Raw genomic sequence first — 21,188 nt, 5'->3', positions numbered from 1 at the left:
TTGTCTTTTCAAAATGTGCATTTGATTGTAGGTGGGTATGTTTCTGTCTGGCATCTTTCATTAAAGTTCTTTCATGTTTTAGTTCGAACTTCAAAGATGTATTTCAAAGTACTGAACTTTTTTCGTATTGGATAGCGTCTTTAAAAACTGGCTTTAAAAAAAATCAGTGTTGCCTCTGAAAAATCCTGCATATCTCTTGGGAAGACAGGTGAACAAATGTCAGCATGCTGGAAGAAGCAAAGACCACCAGCATTGAAGTGATGGTCCTCTGCCATCAACTCCGCTGGACCGGCCCTGATGTACAAATGCCTGATCACTGTCTCCCAAAGCAGTTGCTCTACTCCGAACTCAAGAACGGAAAACGGAATGTTGGAGGACAGGAAAAGAGATTTAAAGATGGGCTCAAAGCCAACATTAAAAACTGTGGCATAGACACTGAGAACTGGGAAGCCCTGGCCCTTGAGTGTTCTAGCTGGAGGTCAGCTGTGACCAGCAGTGCTGTAGAATTTGAAGAGGCACGAATGGAGGGCGAAAGAGAGAAATGTGCCTAGAGGAAGGTGTGTCAAGCCAACACCTACCGGGACTGCCTTCCACCTGGAAAATGATGTCCTCACTGTGGGAGAACATGCAGGTCAAGAATAGGGCTTTTTGACAGCATTGAAAGCACATATGGGACCCTAACAGCCTTTGGGTAATTATGTTGACAATGACAATGATGACAATTGCTATGGTCATGGACTATGGACAAGCTTGATGGAATCTCCAACCACAGAATTTGGCTAGATAAGGACACAAGGCTGTTATATTTAAGTACATTTTTAATTGAACTGACTTAATGTTTAAACTGTATGTAATTATTGGATTTTATTATGTATTTTATTATGTGTACATGGAGACATCGAATTGTTGCCGGCTGGGAACAGCCCTGAGTTGCCCCCCCCCCCTCCTTTCCCGGTGGGATACAAATATCTGAAATAAATAAATAAACTCAGAAATACAGCAGAGCATCCAAAATACAAATACAAAATACAGGATAGTTATAGGGGAGCATTCAGCTCACAGCAAGCAGATTGTGAAGTGTTGTAGCCGTAAAGAATTTGGAGATTAGGAAGCAAAGATGCAGTTCAATCTTTCAAATTACAAAAGGTTTCTTTACAAAAATCATAACTACATTTCGTAATAGTAAAGAACTGGGTCTGAGCTAATCTCTATGTCCATATCTTCTAGGGTTTAAAAGAGAAGGGAAAATCTTCAAGCACTACCTCTCTCTTGACACACAAACAGAGAGTGGTTTCAATAATACTAATATGTAAAAAAAAAACCAAACAAACTCAGAAACAAAGGCATGCATCTGCAAAGTATCCATTCTACATAACCAATCAGAATAAGAGCAGAGAACATATAGATATATTCCAACTATCATTCAGGAGACAGTGGGGAAGGGCTTCCCTCAGTTTATTTTAAAGCTAACTAACTGTTCCTCATTGAGGAGTGCAGACTTGCACAGTGTGGGGTTGAATTCCAACAATTACAAATAGTCCCCAAACCCTTTTGCCTAGTTCCAACAGACCTCACTACCTCTGAGGATGCTTGCCAAAGATGCAGGCGAAACGTCAGGAGAGAATGCCTCTAGACCATGGCCATATAGCCCGAAAAAAACCTACAACAACCCAGTCCCCAAAGTGTCTGTGTTACTCACTCTCTCTCTCTCTCTCTCTCTCTCTCTCTCTCTACATATTGCATGGAGTTGCTCTTTGGTCAAAGGCACTCAAGCTTTCTGGATGAGAATTCAAAATTTAAGTAGCAGTCACGCTACTTAAAGCAGAATCATAGTGCTATAACCGGGCAGTGTAAAATAACCTTTTGATTCATAAGTGGGTAGTGTTTTTTGCAGAGGCAGACAGGAGTGCAGGCAGGTGAGTGGGTGGGATTGGGCCTGAGGAGTGCAGTATTCAATAATAATTGGGATGGGCCTATCTCTTCCATGGTCCAGGCCAATTCATTTGTGTTATTGAAATCTTTTCTCATTTTCTAATTCTTACTGGATCTAATTTGAAAATCAGACTCTGTTTTGACACATCTTTCAGAAATCCTCTGGCAGCTTAGCACATCTGTGTTCCAAACTTAGCAGGACTGAGCTAAATGATATGAAAATTTAGTGATTCTAATTGCCCCAGGCTCCAATTTACCTAAGACGCCTGGTGAATAGTTATGGATATATACTGCCCTCATTAGACACTTGAGAGGTAAACCTATCAGTCAGCATTCGTACAATGCCCCACTCTGAAGATTTTAATGAGGCCAGGCTGTGTGCTAAAAGCACCTTCTAATTATGTTATTAACAGTACATAATGATGCTCATCAAAATATATGATGGAGACAGACAGGTTCATTGCAACGGATTGTGCTCTTTTGCATTTCAGTTATGTGAACTGACTTATACAGAGTGAGTTAGGGCTCATCTACGCTGTAAATTTGGCCTAGAGAGCCCTGGATCCATTGATGAGCAGAACTACATTGGTTTGACTGGGAGCTCCAGCCATGGAGCTCCACCTGAACATTAGGAAGAACTTCCTATCTGTGAGAGCTGTTCAGCAGTGGAACTCTGCCCTGGAGTATGGTAGAGGCTCTTAAACAGAAGTTGGATGGCCATCAGTTGGGGGTGCTTTGAATGTGATTTCCTGCTTCTTGGCAGGGGGTTGGACTGGATGGCACATGAGGTCTCTTCCAACTCTATGATTCTATGATCTTGCAGGAAACTTCAAGCAAATTCTGAAGTACCTCTAAACATTGCCTAAGGTCAGGCAAAGTAAAGTCAAAAACCCCAAGATTCTCATTGGAAATTACTGTACAACTTAGGTTCAGACTATCTCTCCATATGAGCCTGTCTGAGTTTTATGATCTTGTGGGAAAGGTTTTATCTCTTCCCACTACTTTATTAGGTTAGTGTGATGAGGACACAAAGGAGAACCTTCTCAATGACTGTTCCTAGCCTGTGGAACTCACTTCCAAGGGAGGCTTTCTCCCTGCTCTCTGTAGCTGGTAAACAAAGATGCATTTTGAAACAAACTTTCAGCATTTACTGGTTAGAATAGAATAATGTACTATGAGTGTATTGTATGTGTAACTGGTTTATGTGCAGTTACACATAAAGTGGACAGATGGACATTAATTAGACAATTATTATTGGCTATATCTTTGCCTAAACAGGAATACCCTATATTGTTGGTTTCATTGCATTGCCAGGGCTCTGCCGGTAAGCAGGCAGAAGTGAACCAAAGCAAACACCCAGCTTGTGTCAAACTGTTTCATTAAAGCAGCACTTACTGTCTAATACGGCTGGGCGGTTTCGTTCGTTAATTTCGTAATTCGTTATTAATTCGTATTTAAATTAGCTTACGATCCGATATTGAGCCATTTTGGAATAGTGTGAGGAGTTAAATAGATTCGAAACAATTTTTTCAACTTATTTCGTAATTGTTTCGTAATTGTTTCGTAATTGTTTCGTAATTGTTTCGTAATTATTTTTGCATGCCTGGTGCAAGTTTTATAGTTGTTGTTTGTTTTATCACACCAACAGTCAACAACAGAGGGAGAGGGAAGCTTTAGAAGTTCCCCCTGTCCCATTTGGAGGTTTTTTCAGCATATTTTTAGCATATTTGGAGGTTTTTTTTAGCATATTGCGCAATCGCGTCTGCCATTAACGAATCGATTCGAAATTTACGTAATTTCGTATATTTCGAAATTTTTAAAAGGAAAATTTCGGAATTCTTTAAAGAAACGAAACGTGATGGACCCCTTAAAAACGAATCGAGTTTAGAAACAAATTTTTCCGTAGTTACCCAGCCCTACTGTCTAGCTGTTTTCAGAGTCCAAAATACAAAACATAAAGATAGCACTCAGCCACAGAATAATAAAACAAAGACTGATAGCAAATGCTGATGCAGGTTCGAGAAAACACTATAGTCAGAAAGGTCCAGTCTAGTAGTCAAACACCGAGAGTTCAATGAGTAAAGTCCATGGATCAAGAGTCTATACCAGGGTCCTCAAACTAAGGTCATTTACCCGGCCCTCTCAGGGTCAACCTAAGTCTGAAATGACTTGAAAGCACACAACAACAGCAGCAATCCTATCTCATCAGTCAAAAGCAGGTCCACACTTCCCATTGAAACACTAATAAGTTTATATTTGTTCAAAGCAATACAATAATTAAATGAAGAACAATTTTAAGTGTTTTTTGCACTACAAATAAGATATGTGCAGTGTGCATAGGAATTCATTCATGTTTTCTTTTTCAAATTATAATGTGGCCCTCCAATAGTTTGTGACACTGTGACCTGGCCCTCTGTTTGAAACGTTTGAGGACCCTTGGTCTATACCATAGTCAATATCCAGCCCAGAGATTCAATGCTCTAGGGTTGCAAGAGTTCAGGAAACAGCTCAGGTTACAGAAAATCCACAAACCTGGGGGAAAAACAGCAGGATCTTTGACCAAGCTAAAACAAATACTTTTCTCCCAAAGATCAGCCCCAAGGAGGGGGGGGGGGGGGAGAGTCAGCAGCATCCACAGCCAAAAATAGGGCAAATACTTTCTCTCGAAAATCATTCTCCAGGCTAGCTCCTTATAACCTGTCTCTTGCATGCCTCCACCCTTGATTGCTTTCCCTCTTACTCTTACTTACAGATTACTCAGCCCTTTAGAATTAAGACTTACATTAGACCTGCCACCACCAACCACCATCAATTGCAGAATGTGATACATGACCGGTTCATCTTAATGCATACCCTTTTTTCTACCTTTAAATCAGACCCCACCATTGGTCCTTTATTCTCTCCTGATGATTTTCTTAAAATACTGACATTTACATTATTCATTCTGATCTTGCTGCATCGGAACCCCCTTCATTACCAATTTTTCAAATGTTGATTTATTTTAAGTATTTTTCTTTTCCCTCATCTTATTAGATAAATGCTTGTTCGCTTGATAGTCTTCTTCTCACTTCTTCATTACTCTTGCCCTGGTACTCATTTTTCTCCATGTTATTAATTTGCCTCTTTCTGACTCATTTCTTTCTGCGTTTAAGCATGCAGTTCTTAAGACTTGATCCATCTTCTCTTTCTAATTATTGCCCTGTTGACCTGCTCCTTTTTCCTTCAGAAGTTTTGGAACATGCTGTTTATTGCTTTGCTTTGAATTTCGTTGTTGTATTTCTGCAATGAATCTCTTTCAATCCCATTGCAGTCTTTTGACAGATTTTACAAAGACCAGAGATTATGGGTTGTTGTAGGTTTTTCCGGGCTATTTTCCGAGATTATCTTCTTCTGGTCAAGTCAAAAGGCCTATATTCAGTCCTTATTCTTCTTGAGCTCTCTGCAGCTTTCCACATAGTTGACCTTACTTGTCTTTTGGATTTGTTTTGTGACCTAAGGTTTGTTGATTCAGTCCTCAGCTAGTTCACATCTTATCTCTCCGTCCAGTTCTCAGCCATTTCATCTTTACATGCTATCTTTAGACAATCTTATTTGCTCTTATTGGTGCCGGAATTTGCAGTTCTTCTAAGCCCCGAGGGACACCTGGCGAGCTAGTTAGCGTGGATAATGAATCAGGTATCGGGAACTGAAGACTTCACCAGGATGAAGGCAAATGACAGAGACTTTATTAAATTTGGGCAAAAGGGACACTTGTATAGCACTGGTGCTCCAAGGGTATAAGTGTGAAAGTACATTCACAAGCGGACATCTTTATAAGTTCCCATTCACGGATATTGTTCCGTTTTGAAATTTCCCTCCCTCTTCCTGATAGGCTAGCTGGTGGAGCCGGATGGCTTTTGATTGGTTGGGACACGGGTCCAAGCCAGCACACCTCACTTTGATTGGCAGAGTTGGCAGTGACATATCTAGAGATAAAGGGAGAGTCCAGAGGTGTAGATTTGCAGGTGGGATCGCAATCACAGTTTTGTTCTGGATCTTTGTCCTGTGACTTTCCAAGACTGCCAAGATATCTTGAGGCTGTGAACAAATGGCCTCCTCTTGGGATCTGGACTCGTCCTTTGTCTAAGGATTATGACACATCTCCGGTTGGCATCTGGGGTGTGGATGTAGTGTCTGGATGATTGCTCATGGGGAGGGGATGCTGGAGTTCATAGTTTTAAGTTCATGAACATTTGCCTTCCTTTTATAGAATATAATAAAATAATAATAAAAGTAACACAAATGATAAAAATAAAAGAGAGACGGTCTTTGGGTGAAGTTTAGTAAGGGAGGGGGAGAGGGATGGGGAGATATGAGAGAAGCGGGGGGGGGGGGGGGGAGAGTGGGGTCTTTGCCAAGGCTGAATAGCAGCTGAGGAGGTCATTTGTAGTATTTTAGTATATGTATTTTTAGCTTATTCTATTATACGTGCAAGATGGATGGATGGCATCCTTGAAGTGACTCGACTGACCTTGAAGGAGCTGGGGGTGGTGACGGCTGACAGAGAGCTCTGGCGTGGGCTGGTCCATGAGGTCACGAAGACTCGGAGACAACTGAACGAATGAACAACAACAACTATTATACGTACATTCACAGAAGAAGGGAAAAATAAGGAGGAGGAGGAGGAGGAGGAGGAGGAGGGGAGAAGTGAAGGGAGATACGTAGTAGCTAGGGAAGGAATGGGGGAGATACAAAGTGGATGGGGCTGGGAAATGGAGGTACTTTGGCTACTGTGTGGCTTACTTTCTGGTGGAAATTGGGAAGAAGATCAGCTGGTGACTAGCCCGAGCCGGGCTGTTGTGCTGTGGGTGTGTAGGGGTCTGTGGGCTGTGACGGGTGGGTTGCTGCTGATCTTGGGGGTCTTGAGGGACCACGGGAGATTGAGGCCATTTTCTATTCATTATGGCCTCCATCCTTGGGAGAACTACAGATCAAGGAGGCCCCATTATGTGCATCTTTTATGGGGCGGGGGGGGGGGGGGGGTCTGGGGTCCTCAATGACATGGTTTTCAATGCCATTTTTACGTGGATAATAGTTGTGTATCTTACACTTATGGTGATCCTAAAGTGAACCTGTCACAAGGACTACATGTTTCTATATCACAAGGTTTACGTGGCTGTATTTCTCCACTAAATTGAAACTTGTGCGCCAGTTGCGCCTGTACCTTGGGAAGTCAGACTTGGCTATGGTGGTCCATGTTCTTGTTACATCTTGTATAGACTACTGCAATGCACTTTATGTGGGGTTGCCTTTGAAGTCGGCCTGGAAGCTTCAAGTAGTCCAACTGGCGGCAGCTAGATTCCTTACTGGAGCCCCGTGTACAGAGAGCATACTACTCTGTTATGTCAGCTCCACTAGCTGCCAGTTTGCTACTGAGCCCAATCTGAAGTGCCGGCTTTGGCCTATAAAGGCCTAAATGGTTCTGGCCCAACTTACCTGTCCAAACACATTCCCTTATGACCCAATTAGAGCTTTAAGATCTGCTGGGGAGGCTCTGCTCCTGTTCCCACCACCTTTGCAAATGCGATTGGTGGGAACGAAAGACAGGGACTTCTCAGTGGCGACCCCTCAGCTGCGGAACTCCCTCCCCATTGATATCAGGCAGGCCCCATCCCTTCTGGTCTTCAGAAAAAAAGTGAAAGACTTGGCTCTGTATACAGACATTTGAAGAATAAGACATTACGGATTTTGACACAAATAAGGATTTTGAACAAGGATTATGGATGAATGGAATCAAGCACATTATGTTTTAATCTGTTTTTCTTGCTCTATGAATTAATTTGCTCATGTGTTTTAATTGTTTTATAGTTGATGGGGGTCTGTTTTTATTGTTATGTTTATATATGGCATTGAATTTTGCCAGAGTTGTAAGCTGCCTTGAGTCCCTTTCAGGGTGAGAAAGGCGGAGAATAAATGAAGTTAATAAATAAATACTTTAGAACTTTTTTTCAGACATTGAACATCGCATTTCAGCTTGTATTTCAGTTATCTCTTTATTCTTGCCAAAAGCTTAATATGGTAAAGATAGAACGCCCTCCCCCCCGCCAAAAAAACCCTTCCTTGTGACTTAACTTTTCAATAACTGTTGATCATGTTCCTATTTATCCTTTGAAACAAGCACGTATTTTTGATTTATTTTTGACTCTTCTTTATTTTTGTTCCTCATGTTGAGATTCTACTTGAGATTTTCTTTGTATTACTGTCTTTTCTATTCTTTTCTTTCTGCTTCTTCTGCAAAGACTTGGTTCATGTCTTGGTCATTTTCCATCTTGATTATTATAATTATCTTTTGGCTGATCTTCCATTAACCCATCCTTTAGACTCCTAGTTTCTGTTCAACATTTTGCCGCCAAGATTATTCTTTTCAACTCTCTGTTGATTTTTCTCTCATCTGCTTTGCTTGCTTTCTATCTTTCACAACCATACATAGAAACTGAAAATACAATGGCGTGGATACTACTGACATTGGTGCTTACTGATATATTTCCTTCCCATATATTTTGGCATTTTTATTTTAACTTTTCTTACAACGTTTAAAGTAACTGTTGCACTCCAGTCCTGGAAACAACTATGACCACCGCACCACATAAGAGTCCAGGAATATAAGCAAACACATTCTTTATTTATTTACCACATTTGTATACCGCCTTTCTCAACCAGAGGCTAATCAAGGCAGGTCACAGTTGGCAGCGATTCTGTCACACTTCAGGATAGATTCACCTTGCTCAGAACACCACACACACCAAGGCTGTAGGTTTTGTAGTTTATTAAAGAAAAGGCAAAGTCTTTAACACAAAAGTAAAGTTGCAAATGTTCAATAGCCAAACAGAGCCTTAAATGCAAAGGCAGAGTTTCCAAAGTCCAAAGGCAAATAACATGAAACATAATCCATAAGCATTGATCAACAAGATTCCATGGCAGCATGACAGAGTCCCAAAAAGCCAAGATCCAAATCAAAGTCCCATATAGCCAGAAGCATTGCCCAAAAGCCCAGGCAATTCAAAGAAGTTATCAGGGTGTTCGCTGAAGTTGCACTGACAAAAGGTTGCCTTCTGTCAGCTCACTAAATATACTTTCCCAGCATGAAAGCAATCCTTTGACCTCTAACTTCTCTCTTGTTTGCAAGCCTTGTACTACGGTGAACCCTGAATTGCAAGCGATCTGCCCTATCTAAATCTGTAGAGCCTTCAAGGTCGAATAACTCATTATCCCAGAGCTGGGAATCGGCAGCCTGAGAATCAGCAGGCGGAGAGCTCACAAGCTGGCTCGCCGCCTCCACCTGCACCTTTGAAGTTTTACTAAGATCAGAAACATCTTCTAAGACATCATCCCTTCCCATGGGAAACTGGAACTCCTCGTCTTCAGCATCAACATCGTCTATATCAACAATAGGAACATGTTCAGGAATCTGAAACCCATCATCCTCTTCCTGCTCTTCCTGAGGCTCCAGCTGAGCCACAACAGATTCGATGCCATCACAAAATACAGTAAAAACAATTATAAATACAATTCAACATTTAAAATGTAAAATAAAAAGCAAATATATGTATAAAAACAAGATCCTATAAATATAAAAAGTAAATACATCTATAAAAACAAGATATCTATTAAAACAAGATCCTTTTACATATTTTATTTTAAAATACATAAAAGCATATAAAAAACTGGAATAAAAAAGGGAAGATATATAATTCAAAAAGGTTTAGCACCAGGTGATAACCAAACAATAATCCAAATGTTTCATAAAGTTCCAGAGGTGACAAAGTCCAGGAACAGTTAGACATCACAGGTGGTTGCTCCTGAGATCCCTCCTTATCACTCAGCTCTTCATTCAATTCCTTATCTAATGTTGCTCCTTCTGGCTCCTCTGAATGGCCTTGAGGCTCTGCACTTTCCAAGCCAGTTTTTTTATTTCACACAGAGAACCATCATTTCCCAGACCTGAATTTCCCAGACTTGAGGACCCGTCACTTTGTGCCACAGGAAAGCCCACAATTAACAATTGGAGGGCCACATAACTCTCACAACTTGAGTATACTAACTAGTAGGAAGAAGCAACCCAGAGCAGAAAGAGGGTGGGGTCATGTTTGTAGTGGGATGCTGAAAATATTTACTCAATTGGTGGTTTTTCTACTCTAAATTCTTATTCATATCATTCCACACATACAGCCAGAATGGTTTGGATGTGTGTGTTCCCCCCAAAAACCTGCTAGGCTCATATTAAATAACCTCCTGACCTGATGAAATCAAACATATCTGTTCCACGTTTAAAGATTTACTGGTAGTCCTCTCTTTGGAGAGATATAAGATTTGTGTTTTTGTAATTTCTGGTGGGACATAAAAATGACTTTAATAGCTACTCTTCATAATGGACCCTATTAGCATTTACCTCCTGATTTCCCACAGTCAGCTCAGAACATTCCCCATTTGCAGGTTCCTGTGATTAAAGTGGAGTCATTCAAAGCAATACTATTCTAATCATTTTCATTAGTGGACAGCTTGTTCCTTGCCATCTTTACCTCCAAATCAAAATGCATAAAGCTACAGCTCTCTGTGGATGATTGGATTCACTGATTGTAATATACTAAATTCCCTGCAGAGTTGGACTGTTTCTTCCTTCTACCTTTCCTTTTCCTCTAAAAAGGTCTTAGCAGTTCAATATGGTGTGGTCCAAATATTCTAGTTCGGAAAAGTGAAACTGAAGACTCAAGATGTATTGATTTTAATGACCTCGTTTGCCCTTCAGTACTGGTAATTCCTCCTGTGTTAATCTTGCATTCCTGACCTCATTGCTGATTGCAATGCCTACTCACAGATATCTGTAGAAACAGATGAGCTTCTTATAATGAGTAATTTGGAGCTCTGGAGCCATGTTCAATAACTTGTTTCTTTTTAAGACAATAATTGTATTTGTTGTTTAAAATTCCTCCCATTATATGAGGAAAATGCAAAATATCCATGGATGTAATTTATATAATGGCTAGTTCAGGTACTGGCTGTGACTGTCCCATAAATTGAAGAAGGTCCTGTGAATAGGGAGCTAAGTCTGGACGTTGGCCTAAGAACCTGAACGATCCTCCCTGCATAAATGATATGGCTAAGTAATATTATAAAAGTCTTGTCTAAGTCTAAAGCAGGAGCAGTAAACTCATGGACCTAAAACTAAGTTAAACTATAGAAGTTCAAGTCAGCAAAAACCATAGTGAGCAATGCTGGGAGTTCAAGTCCAACAACTTCTAAAGTGTCACCACCAAACTCAGTTCCATTTTTACTCACTCAGCCATTGAAACCACTTAGTCATCCTGGGTGAATCACACCCTCTCAGCCCCCCAAAATCCCATGATAAATTTGCCTTAGGGTCACCATAAGTCGGAAATGACTTGGAGCAAGCTACATAATAATGATGAGAGCCTGCCATCCCTGGCATTTGCTACGATTGGTTATACGGCTAGCACAGAAATACTTAAGGGCCCTTCCAAACAGCCATATAACCCAGAATGTCAAGGCAGATATTCCAAAATGTCTGCTTTGAACTGGTATCTGTGTCCACACTGCCATATAACTTGGTTCTAAGCAGATAATGTGGGATTTTATACAGCTGTGTGGAAGGGGCCTAAGACAAGGACGGTTCTAGACAGGCCTTTATCCCAGAACCATCTGTGGTTTTAAAAAAGTGGATGTTCTTGGGGGCCTGTCTACACACCCCAGAAAGTGTGAACTTTCTGAGGTGTCCAGATGATCTCACGGGACTGGTCTGTGAGAACATCTGGAGGCCCTACCACCCTTCCCCAAAGCCCCCAAAGTCATTTCAAAAGTAAGGAAAACTTACCCGGCCTCCAGTAGACTGTGGCTGCAGCTCTCCTGGTGCACAGAAATGATGCACCAGGAGACTGGGGGGGGGGGGGGAGAGCGATTTTCCTTCTCCCCCTTTTCTTGGCACATCATTTCTACGTGCCGGGAGAGCTCCAGCTACAGTCTACTGGAGGCGGGTAAGTTTTCCATACTTTTCAAAGAGGTTTCTGCACTAATTTAGTCTGGAAAACTGTGGGAATGGTGTCTGGACTACAGTCCAGACACCAAAAGTAGTGGGTTTATCTCACTGCCTTCCAAGAAGGCACGGAATAAATCCACTATCTAATTAATTCGCTACAAACCAGGGTTTTCCTGGTTTGTAGTGAATTAAATCGGGATTGTCCAGGACGTAATCTGGACAGCCCTTTCTTTATTGTGGGAGTTACTGCAATAAAGGGTCTGTCTGGATGCGCCCACAGTTGATCCAGTAGCTTCAGTCTTGTCCTGTTCCCTCAAAATTACAGCTTGGAAATCTTACAAATGCTCAGCATATAATGCAGTGATGGGATGCTTTGAACTTTCCCTTTTCTTTTCCTATTGTTATTCTCTCCTGCTGTTATGAAAAGTAGACAATTAAAACCTGCAACTACAAGCATAATCTACCAAAGTGCTATTGTCTAAAGGAGCCATTGTTTTTGCTCTTTGCTTTCTTCTCCTTGCTTCAAACTAGTATCAAGAATTTGAAATTTGTGTGCTCTTTGAAATGTGCATTAGCCTCTTCCACATTTCAGTGAACGTTCTCAATGGAATCCTTATGAAGTCACACAGCAGATGACTGCCATTTTTTGAAAGGAAATAGATAAATCATATTTTCATCTTATCTTGGATGCCTATTCAAAGAATAAAGTCTATAGATCTCTGTTTACCACCTTCTATCTTATTTTTCATCTATTGTTCAATGTAAGTAGTGTGACTCACTTGAAAATGATTAATTTACCAAAATATTAAATAAGCAATGAGTCTATACTATACCCTCATGATAAACAATGTGCGAGCCTCCAGATTTTGCTAGATTTCAGCTCCCATGCTCCACTACCGCTGGTTGTTGGTGTTCATATAAAAGTTTGGAAATTTGTACTTCAGGGGATTAAAACTCCCAGATTTCTTTGACCTGGCATGGCTAGTGAATAGACTATGGGCTTTCTTTCCTTGTTTTCATCCTTTGGTTTTAGCTTTGCCCAACATGTGAATGAAGTCTTCAAGAACACATCTGAAATGAAATTTGGCCACTAGACATAAAATTGTCCCCTCTGCTATTTATACAAAACAGAGGTGACAATCCTTTGGCTCTCCAGATGTGACTGGTTTATACTTCCCAACTTTTTTATTATTACCTATTTGGAGTTGGGATATTGTGATTTGCTATCCTCCAACAACCTCTAGAGCTGTGGTTCTCAATCTGTGGGTCCCCAGGTGTTCTGACCTACAATTCCCCAAAATCCCAGTCGGTTTAGCAGCTGTTAGGATTTCTGGAAGTTGAAGGCCAAAGCATCTGAGGACCCACAGGTTGAGAACCACTGCTCTAGAGTGTTGTATGAATCCTAGGCCTGATGTGAAGGCTTAAAGTAGAATGAAACTTGCAGATATTTTTTTCTCAGAACCTTTCAGCCCTCCTGTTCTCATCCAATCCTGTGCTGGTACAGCTGTACCAGAAGCCTAAATTTTTTTTCTATGCAGGTGTTTGTTTTGGCCATGCATTGGGTGGTTCCTTCCAGGCTGCAGTCATAGGGCCAGCCACCTGCCTATCATTGTTAAGTTGTTTAGTTCCGCCCCTTTCCCCAGGGTTATGGGAGGGAAAAGAAAGTTTTTAGTTCAGTCTTACAGTTTAGAAGCTCAGTTACAGGACGTGAGAGCTTTTCCCACCTGTAGAGAAGCTCCGTTTCTTACAAAGCTCTGGGGGAAATAGTCCCAAAGCTTCTAGGGAAGATAGTTCTCAAAGCTCTGGCTAGGGAACTTACAGCCTCACAGCTCTTCAAGCCTCTGGGGAAGACAGCCCTAAAGCTTCTGAAGAAAACAGTTTTATAGATCCAAAGGTCTCCAGCTGGAAAATCTCTAAAGTTTTCACCGGTAAGGTTTACTCGGGTACCCCAAAAGCAAACTGGAACCAGGAGTAAGGCCCCACGCCAGACAGCCTAAAGACAGATTGCCCAGGGAGGGGTCGGAGTGTTTTCCTTGTAAAAGAAAGGAATAGTTCACGAAGTAAGCTGCCTGTCCTTTGTGGGCAAGTTAAGAAGAATTTGTGTGTTTTGTTGAAGATCTAAGCAATAATAAAGAACTTTGTTAAACTTTCCAAGTTTCTAAAGACTTTGTTTAGGAAAATCCATAGGGCCTCTCAGCCGAGGCACCCCGGCGTCCCGCTGGGCACAAAGAGCATGTCCCGTTTTAAAAGACAATTGCTATAGGCCCAGCGCGTGTCAGCACAAATCCCATCTGCTCCTTTTTTCCCTTTGCTCATTTGACCTTTTCTTCATTACATTCATTAACACAATGATATTTCATAGACCAAAATCAGGATGTGTGTACTTAAGCCACATTTGTCCAAAAATCATATATCAAGAGGGAAAGGTTATTAAGAAAGAAGAACACAGAAAACTATCATTTTAAGCAGAGAATATAAAAAAGCATAGGGTTGGAAGAAGCCCCCAAGGGTCATCCACTCTGATGACATTCTGCTATGCAGGTAAACACAATCAAATCACTCCCGAAAGATGGGGATCCAGCCTCTTTTAAATCCCTCCAGAGAAGGAGACTCCACCAGACTCAAGAGGCAGCATATTTCATTGCTGAACAGATCTTACCATCAGGAAGTTCATTCTAATGTTTTGGTATAATTAAATTATCATAGAATAATAGAATCATAGAGTTGGAAGAGACGAGGGCCATTCAGTCCAACCCCTTGCCAAGAAGCAGGAAAGACACATTCAAAGCACCCCCGACAAATGGCCATCCATCCTCTGCTTAAAAGCTTCCAAAGAAGGAAACTCCACCACACTCCAGGGCAGAGAGTTCTGCTGCTGAACAGCTCTCACAGCCAGGAAGCTCTTCCTAATGTTCAGGTGGAATCTCCTTTCCTGTAGTTTGAAGCCATTGTTCCATGTGCTAGTCCCCAGGGCAGCAGAAAACAAGCTTGCTCCCTCCTCCCTATGACTTCCCTTCACATATTTATGCATGGCCCTCATCCTGTCACTCCCCAGCCTTCTCTTCTGAAGGCTAAACATGCCCAGCTCTTTAAGCCGCTCCTCATAGGGCTTGTTCTCCAGACCCTTGATCATTTTAGTCGCCCTCCTTTGGACACATTCCAGCTTGTCAACATTTCCCTTCAATTGCAGTGCCCACCATTGGAATTAAAGGCTGCTAAAATCATCATTATTAAAGAAATGGCAAATATGGACAATACAGCATATTTAGAAATTCCACCTACTAAATCAACAACATGAGGGAGGCAATGTTTGTGCTTGCATTGCAACTGCCCTGTGTCTTTTAGCTACAATATTGTGCTATGGTCTAGTATGGGAGGAGGTCCATGGGGGTGACACTGCACCAGATGACACCAACCTTAGTGATGGCATAGATGGTATGTGAAGATCCATGGGTGCTGAGGATCGCAGATCTGGATCCTGTGGATTTGGAAGGAGTATTGTACTAGGATATTGTTCTTGACATTGTTGTTTGTACATGAGAAAAGATAAGGTGCACATAACCTCTGAGAAAGCACAGTTCCTTAACACAACTATTTTGACACTGCAATAGTTTCTCAACAAGTTTCAAGTCCTTTCCTGCACATATTCTGCCAGCAATTAAAATTGGGTATCCAACACTGGGTAAATCTATGCTAGAGCTCATGTAAGCCCTCAGTTATTAGGACTTTGGCAAATGAAATGCAGACTTGCCACTAAAATTGACACTGTTCTGGAATGTAGTTGGTTTTCTAATACATCACTAGCATTTTAATTTATTTCTGCTCAGATACCTTCGGAAAGGCAAGAAAGCTAGGTCTGAAATCTTTGGCAAGTTTGACATTAAATAAATGCATAATGCAGATGTGCGTGAGCATGTGTGTGTAATGCGAAAATTATTCCCAACGGATTTCTCTTTTGCTTTTTTGGAAATGTCACTCCAGTTAAAATTAATAATGACTTACGGTTGCACAGCAGAAATCTGTTACTAATGGAACGATAAATATTTACAGCTTGAAAGATTTAGAGTTATGAATGGCTTCATCTCAGCTTTCTTTTCTCTCTCTCTCTGCATGGTCTATTGGCTTAACTGATATCTCTTTTTATTGCAGTATAAAATGGAATATCCTAACCTCTGTGTGGTTTAAAGCATGAAAAAAAATATTTTCACTGCGGATAAATGTGGAAAATAACTGTAATTGGCTATTAACAAAGAAGTATAAAGAAAAATTGCTACATTCTCTTAGGAAATCATACATCTCCCTTCACTAAATTAGCTCTTTTGAAAGTACTTATTAAGTCTCTTTACAGAGAGGATAGCAGGGTACTACTACTATTACTATTTCCTTAAGGATAAGATTATAACAAGAATAGGAAAACATGAATATAACAAGAACAACTTGCCCTGAGTAAATCAAACAAGGGGTGGAAAGTCTCCAGAATTGAGGAGAACATTGGACTACACCAGTGTTTCTCAACCTTGGGGTTGGGACCCCTGGGAGGGTGTCATAAGGGGGTGCCAAAGGGGTCACCAAAGACCATCAGAAAACACAGTATTTTCTGTTGTTTATGGGAGTTCTGTTTGCCAAATTTGGCCTAATTCTGTCATTGGTGGAGTTCAGAATGCTCTTTGATTGTAGGTGAACTATAAATCCCAGCAACTACAACTCCCAAATGTCAAGGTCTGTTTTCTCCCAAACTCCACCAGTGTTCACATTTGGGCATATTGAGTATTTGTGCCAAGTTTGGTCCAGATCCAGTGTTTGAGTTCACAGTGCTCTCTGGGTGCGGGTGAACTACAACTCCAGAACTCAAGGTCAGTGCCCACCAAACCCTTCCAGTGTTTTCTGTTGTTTATGGGAGTTCTGTTTGCCAAATTTGGCCCAATACTATCGATTTGGTGTAGCAGGTATTTGTGCCAAATTTGGTCCAACTTCTAGGGTGACAAGGATGATAGTCAAGGTAAGGTTGACTGTCCAGTGGTGCCGAACCAGTTTTGGCTTGACCTCCCCTCCTAATGCTACTTCAGCATGTAAACAGGTTTGCTTAGTTCAGGGTTGGCTCAAAAAAACCAATGCCCCGGACTGCACTGTGATTATGGTGTATGTGTAGTCACCTTAAGCTTTTTCATTTCAGTTCAGATCATAATGAGGCATACACTCCAACTGTCCCAGTTTACAAGGAGAGTCCTGATTAATCCTCGTCCCACTTTTTCCAGCTGCTTTTAAAATGACCTAGTTTCTATCTCCTCCCACTTTCCCCCTTTGTAGTCACTTACCACAATTGCTACAGGGTTCAAAAAGAGTTTGCATTCAATTCAGCAGGGAAAAGAGGAGGAATCTTTCATTTCCCTGAAGATTTAGGCAAAGGCAAGCTGCTACAAGGTCTCCTAACTTGTGAGTTCTTCCTTTCACCATCTTGAACACACTGCTGTTGCTGGGTCATACACATCTCTTTGTTATTATCTATTAGGCTTGTGCACTGATTCAATTTGGCCAGTTCCCTTCAGCTAATCTGGGTGTTCCGACTTGTTCAGATAATGGCCATAATGGCAAGGGCTCAGCTTCCATGTTTTTTTCCGGCCACAATAGAACAGTGGCTGTCATAAACCGGCTTCCTTCGGTTACAAGTGGAGTGTGGAGGGAGGCACCCACTAGAATGTAAAGCACAAGGGGGACAAAAGCATAACTCCAGGTCCTGCAAATCAAGAGAAAAGAGAGGGCTTTTTAAAGGAAGCCCAGTGTAGGGTAGCTCCAGGTCGATTGCTCTTCCTTCCCCGGGAAGTGGGGAAACCTCCTTAAAATGCCTTGGAAAACTGCATGCAGGGAGAGAGTGCGTGTGTCTGCAGTGCCTCTCTCCTCTAGACTAGAAGCAGCTTTAACTAAGCATTAAACGTGGTCTCCTTTACAGACAGAAGGGAAAGGGTTGCAGAAAGAGTGGAATCTTAACTCTGATGCTTTTAATCCAGATCTTAATGAAGGATATAAGGAAAAAAATGCCCAAAATGGGAAGCCTGTGAAGTCCCCCCACCCCCCATAATGGGCCAGATTGAAAATGAATCTTTCGGCTTCCCAGACCGAAAATGGATTTCTGTCCTACCTGTATTTCACAAGCCTATTATCTATGGAATGTTGAATGGAAAGTAATAGTAATTTTAGCATGAATAAACTTTCATAAACTTTCTTTCTTTTTTTACCCAAGAGAACATTTTTCTAGGAACTGTTAGGTCCTCCAGCAGAGCAAGTTAACTGTCACATTGCAGGACCTAGTGATTCCTATAGAAAACATCTAAATCAATTCTTGAATTATCAAATCCAGAAATGTTAAACCTGAAAAATGGAGGACCAACTCTATCTATATTTGAATATATCTACATCATGAGGTATCTTTGAGATCCAAGTCTATGCACAAAATTAATCTATGTTTCCTATACATATCATACACATTTGCGTACTTGTTGAATATCAAATTCTTTTTTTTCTGGGTTCTTCTTTTCTTTGTTATTATTGGTGTGTGCCTTCAAGTCGTTTCCGAGGCTAGGGGTGTGTGCCTGTTCAGTGGGCTTTCACAATTGAGGAGGGACTTGCGTGTTGGTCTTCATAGTCACAATCCAATGCTCTAACCACTACATCATCGTGGTTTTCATCATAGCTCGAAGATCATTCTGTACCCAGCATTTTAAATAAATTTATGCATGAAACAAAATTTGCACACACCAAACCACCAGAAAGCCAGAATGCCACTATTTCTGCCAGTCAAATGCACAATTTTGTATTTTGTAATAGGGATGCTCAATCTGTATTCATCATAGGCTATTACTCATGGCTGAGCATGATGGTCTTCCAAGTGTACAGCCTTGGTAGTGGGTCTGCAAACAACTGTAGAGACCAATTCTGGATCCACATAGTCTTTTGCAGTGAGGACATACATTTGCAGATAGAAGGCAGTCCCAAAATTGGCTTACTTGACGTACTTTCCTTTTGACACCCTTTCACCCTCCATTTCTGCCTCTTCAACATCCATAACACTGTTGGTAATAGCTGGTTGCCAGTTAGAATGCTCAAGTGCCAGAGCTTCCCAGTTCTTGATATTTATTGCACATTTTTTAAGGTTAGCTTCAAGCCCATCTTTAAAACTCCTATGCTGCCCACTGACATTCTTTTTTCCATTCCTGAGCTGAGAAAAGAGTAATTGCTTTGGGAGATGGTGATCAGGCATTTGGACAATGTGTCTGACCAGTCCAACAAAAGTGATGGTGGAAAATCATCATTTCAATGCTGGTTGTCTTTGCTTCTTCCAGAATGTTGACTTTTGTCTGTCTGTCTTCCCAAGAGATTTGCAAGATTTTTCAGAGGCAATGCTAATGAAATTGTTGCAGAAGTTGAGAGTGATGTTTGTAGACAGGCTATGTTTCTCATACAACAGAATTGGAAGGACAATAGCTTTATAAACAAGCATCTTGGTATCCCTAGACTCTATTCTGGTGGTTATTAACCTGTGGGCCATGGAGCACGAGTGGGCAAAAATCTGGTCCGCAAGCCTCCTTCCCCTTTATTTCTTTTCTTTTCTTTCATTTCCACTCCTTTTATGCCGCCTGGCATTTCTTCTGTGTTGCTCACCATGGCATATGTTCTGTATCAGAAACTAGAGCTGATATGGTCTATCCAATGCAATTTTCTGAATCAGCATCTCAAACCAAATCTAAAGTTGACCAAAAACTGATTCATAACCCTTTTGGTATTAATGTTGGAGAGTGGTCCCTGGTCAAAGTGGTCCCTGGCCAAGTGGTCCCTAGTCAAAAAAAGGTTGTGAACCACTGCTCTATTTATTTAAAAAATGCTGCACTTGCCAAGCTCATCTACACTGTGATCGGGCATGTAGCCGGGGGGGGGGGGGGGGGGGGGGAGCTTGAGGGGCTTCAGCCCCCCCCCCCGAAATTCTCATAGTGGTCTGCGAGAAGGCCTTACTGGTGCATTATTTAAACTGTTATGTTTATTCATATCATGATCTGATCACCATACTCAATATATCCCATATGAATGGGAGTATTGGGGTAACAATACAAAAGGTTTGCTAGGGTAGACCTTCTTTCACTCAGACTCAGCCCCCCCCCCCAATCAAACTCAGCCCCCCCCCCTCGAATCAAAATTCTGGCTACGGGCCTGACTGTGATAGAAGGGTTTGAGTTTTCTAGGACTTTCTGCCTGAGAGCTCTAGTTCTGTACAGTAGGGAAATGAAGAATTAAATTTTAACTCCCATCAACAAATTACACATCTCAGGATTTGGTGAAATGAAAATTAAAGTGCTGTGATTCTGCTATTGTGGATACATCCAAGACCAAATTATGAAAATCTTCTCATAATCTCTGTTTCATTTCTCTGAATCAAAGTTAACATCTTGGAACGGAGAACTTGTCACAGAGCTAAATGATTCAGTTATAGAAAACTGAAAAAGACCAGGGAACGTCCTTTCCCATTTAGAAAATTGCTTTAATTTGATACTTGAAACATTATTGTCGATTCACTGAAACTCACTAAGCTCTCAATCATTAAAAAGCAACCAGCAGGACCAATCCAAGCCACCAGGAATTGCCACAGTGAAGGTGAACCTCCCGTCCTCTTCTCTTTGAAAGGGAATGGCTTTAAAAATGTTTGAAATATATTAATTAGACCAGTTACTTTTGGGGAAATGTCAGTTGCTATTGCATAATGCGCCATTGGTCGTATTTTTCATTGGTGCCTTGAATGCCTTCAATTTTGCATAATGTGCACATCAGGTCACTACGCCATAGAACCGATGTGAGAAAATTGTTCTCTCTTTCAAGTCAATTGAAAGAGAAAACTGTAAAGAAACTTTTAAAGATGATATTCATAAGGATGTTCAGGATAGAACTGAAGTAAGTAATGGATCACTCCACCATTGCCTCCAACATTTCACTGGGATACATATGACCAAGCAAACTCAGAAAGTTCTTAATAACGAAGAGTACACAAGCGAGGAATACCTGTAGCAGTTTGCTTTCCCCTGAGCCAGCTGAGAAAAGGCAGGTTCTGCTAAGGTCAAATATGCTGCACACTTTTGCACTTTGATTTCAGTTTGCAGCAATCCGCACTTACCTTCATCCATGGGTGAGACCACGCTGAGAATCGAGATCATCTGAATCTATTTATTTACTTACTTACTTACTT

The sequence above is a fragment of the Anolis sagrei genome, chromosome 4, assembly GCF_037176765.1.
Source record: "Anolis sagrei isolate rAnoSag1 chromosome 4, rAnoSag1.mat, whole genome shotgun sequence".
Lineage (NCBI taxonomy): Eukaryota > Metazoa > Chordata > Lepidosauria > Squamata > Dactyloidae > Anolis > Anolis sagrei.
The sequence above is the reverse complement of the archived record's forward strand: the minus strand, read 5'-3'. Positions refer to the sequence as shown.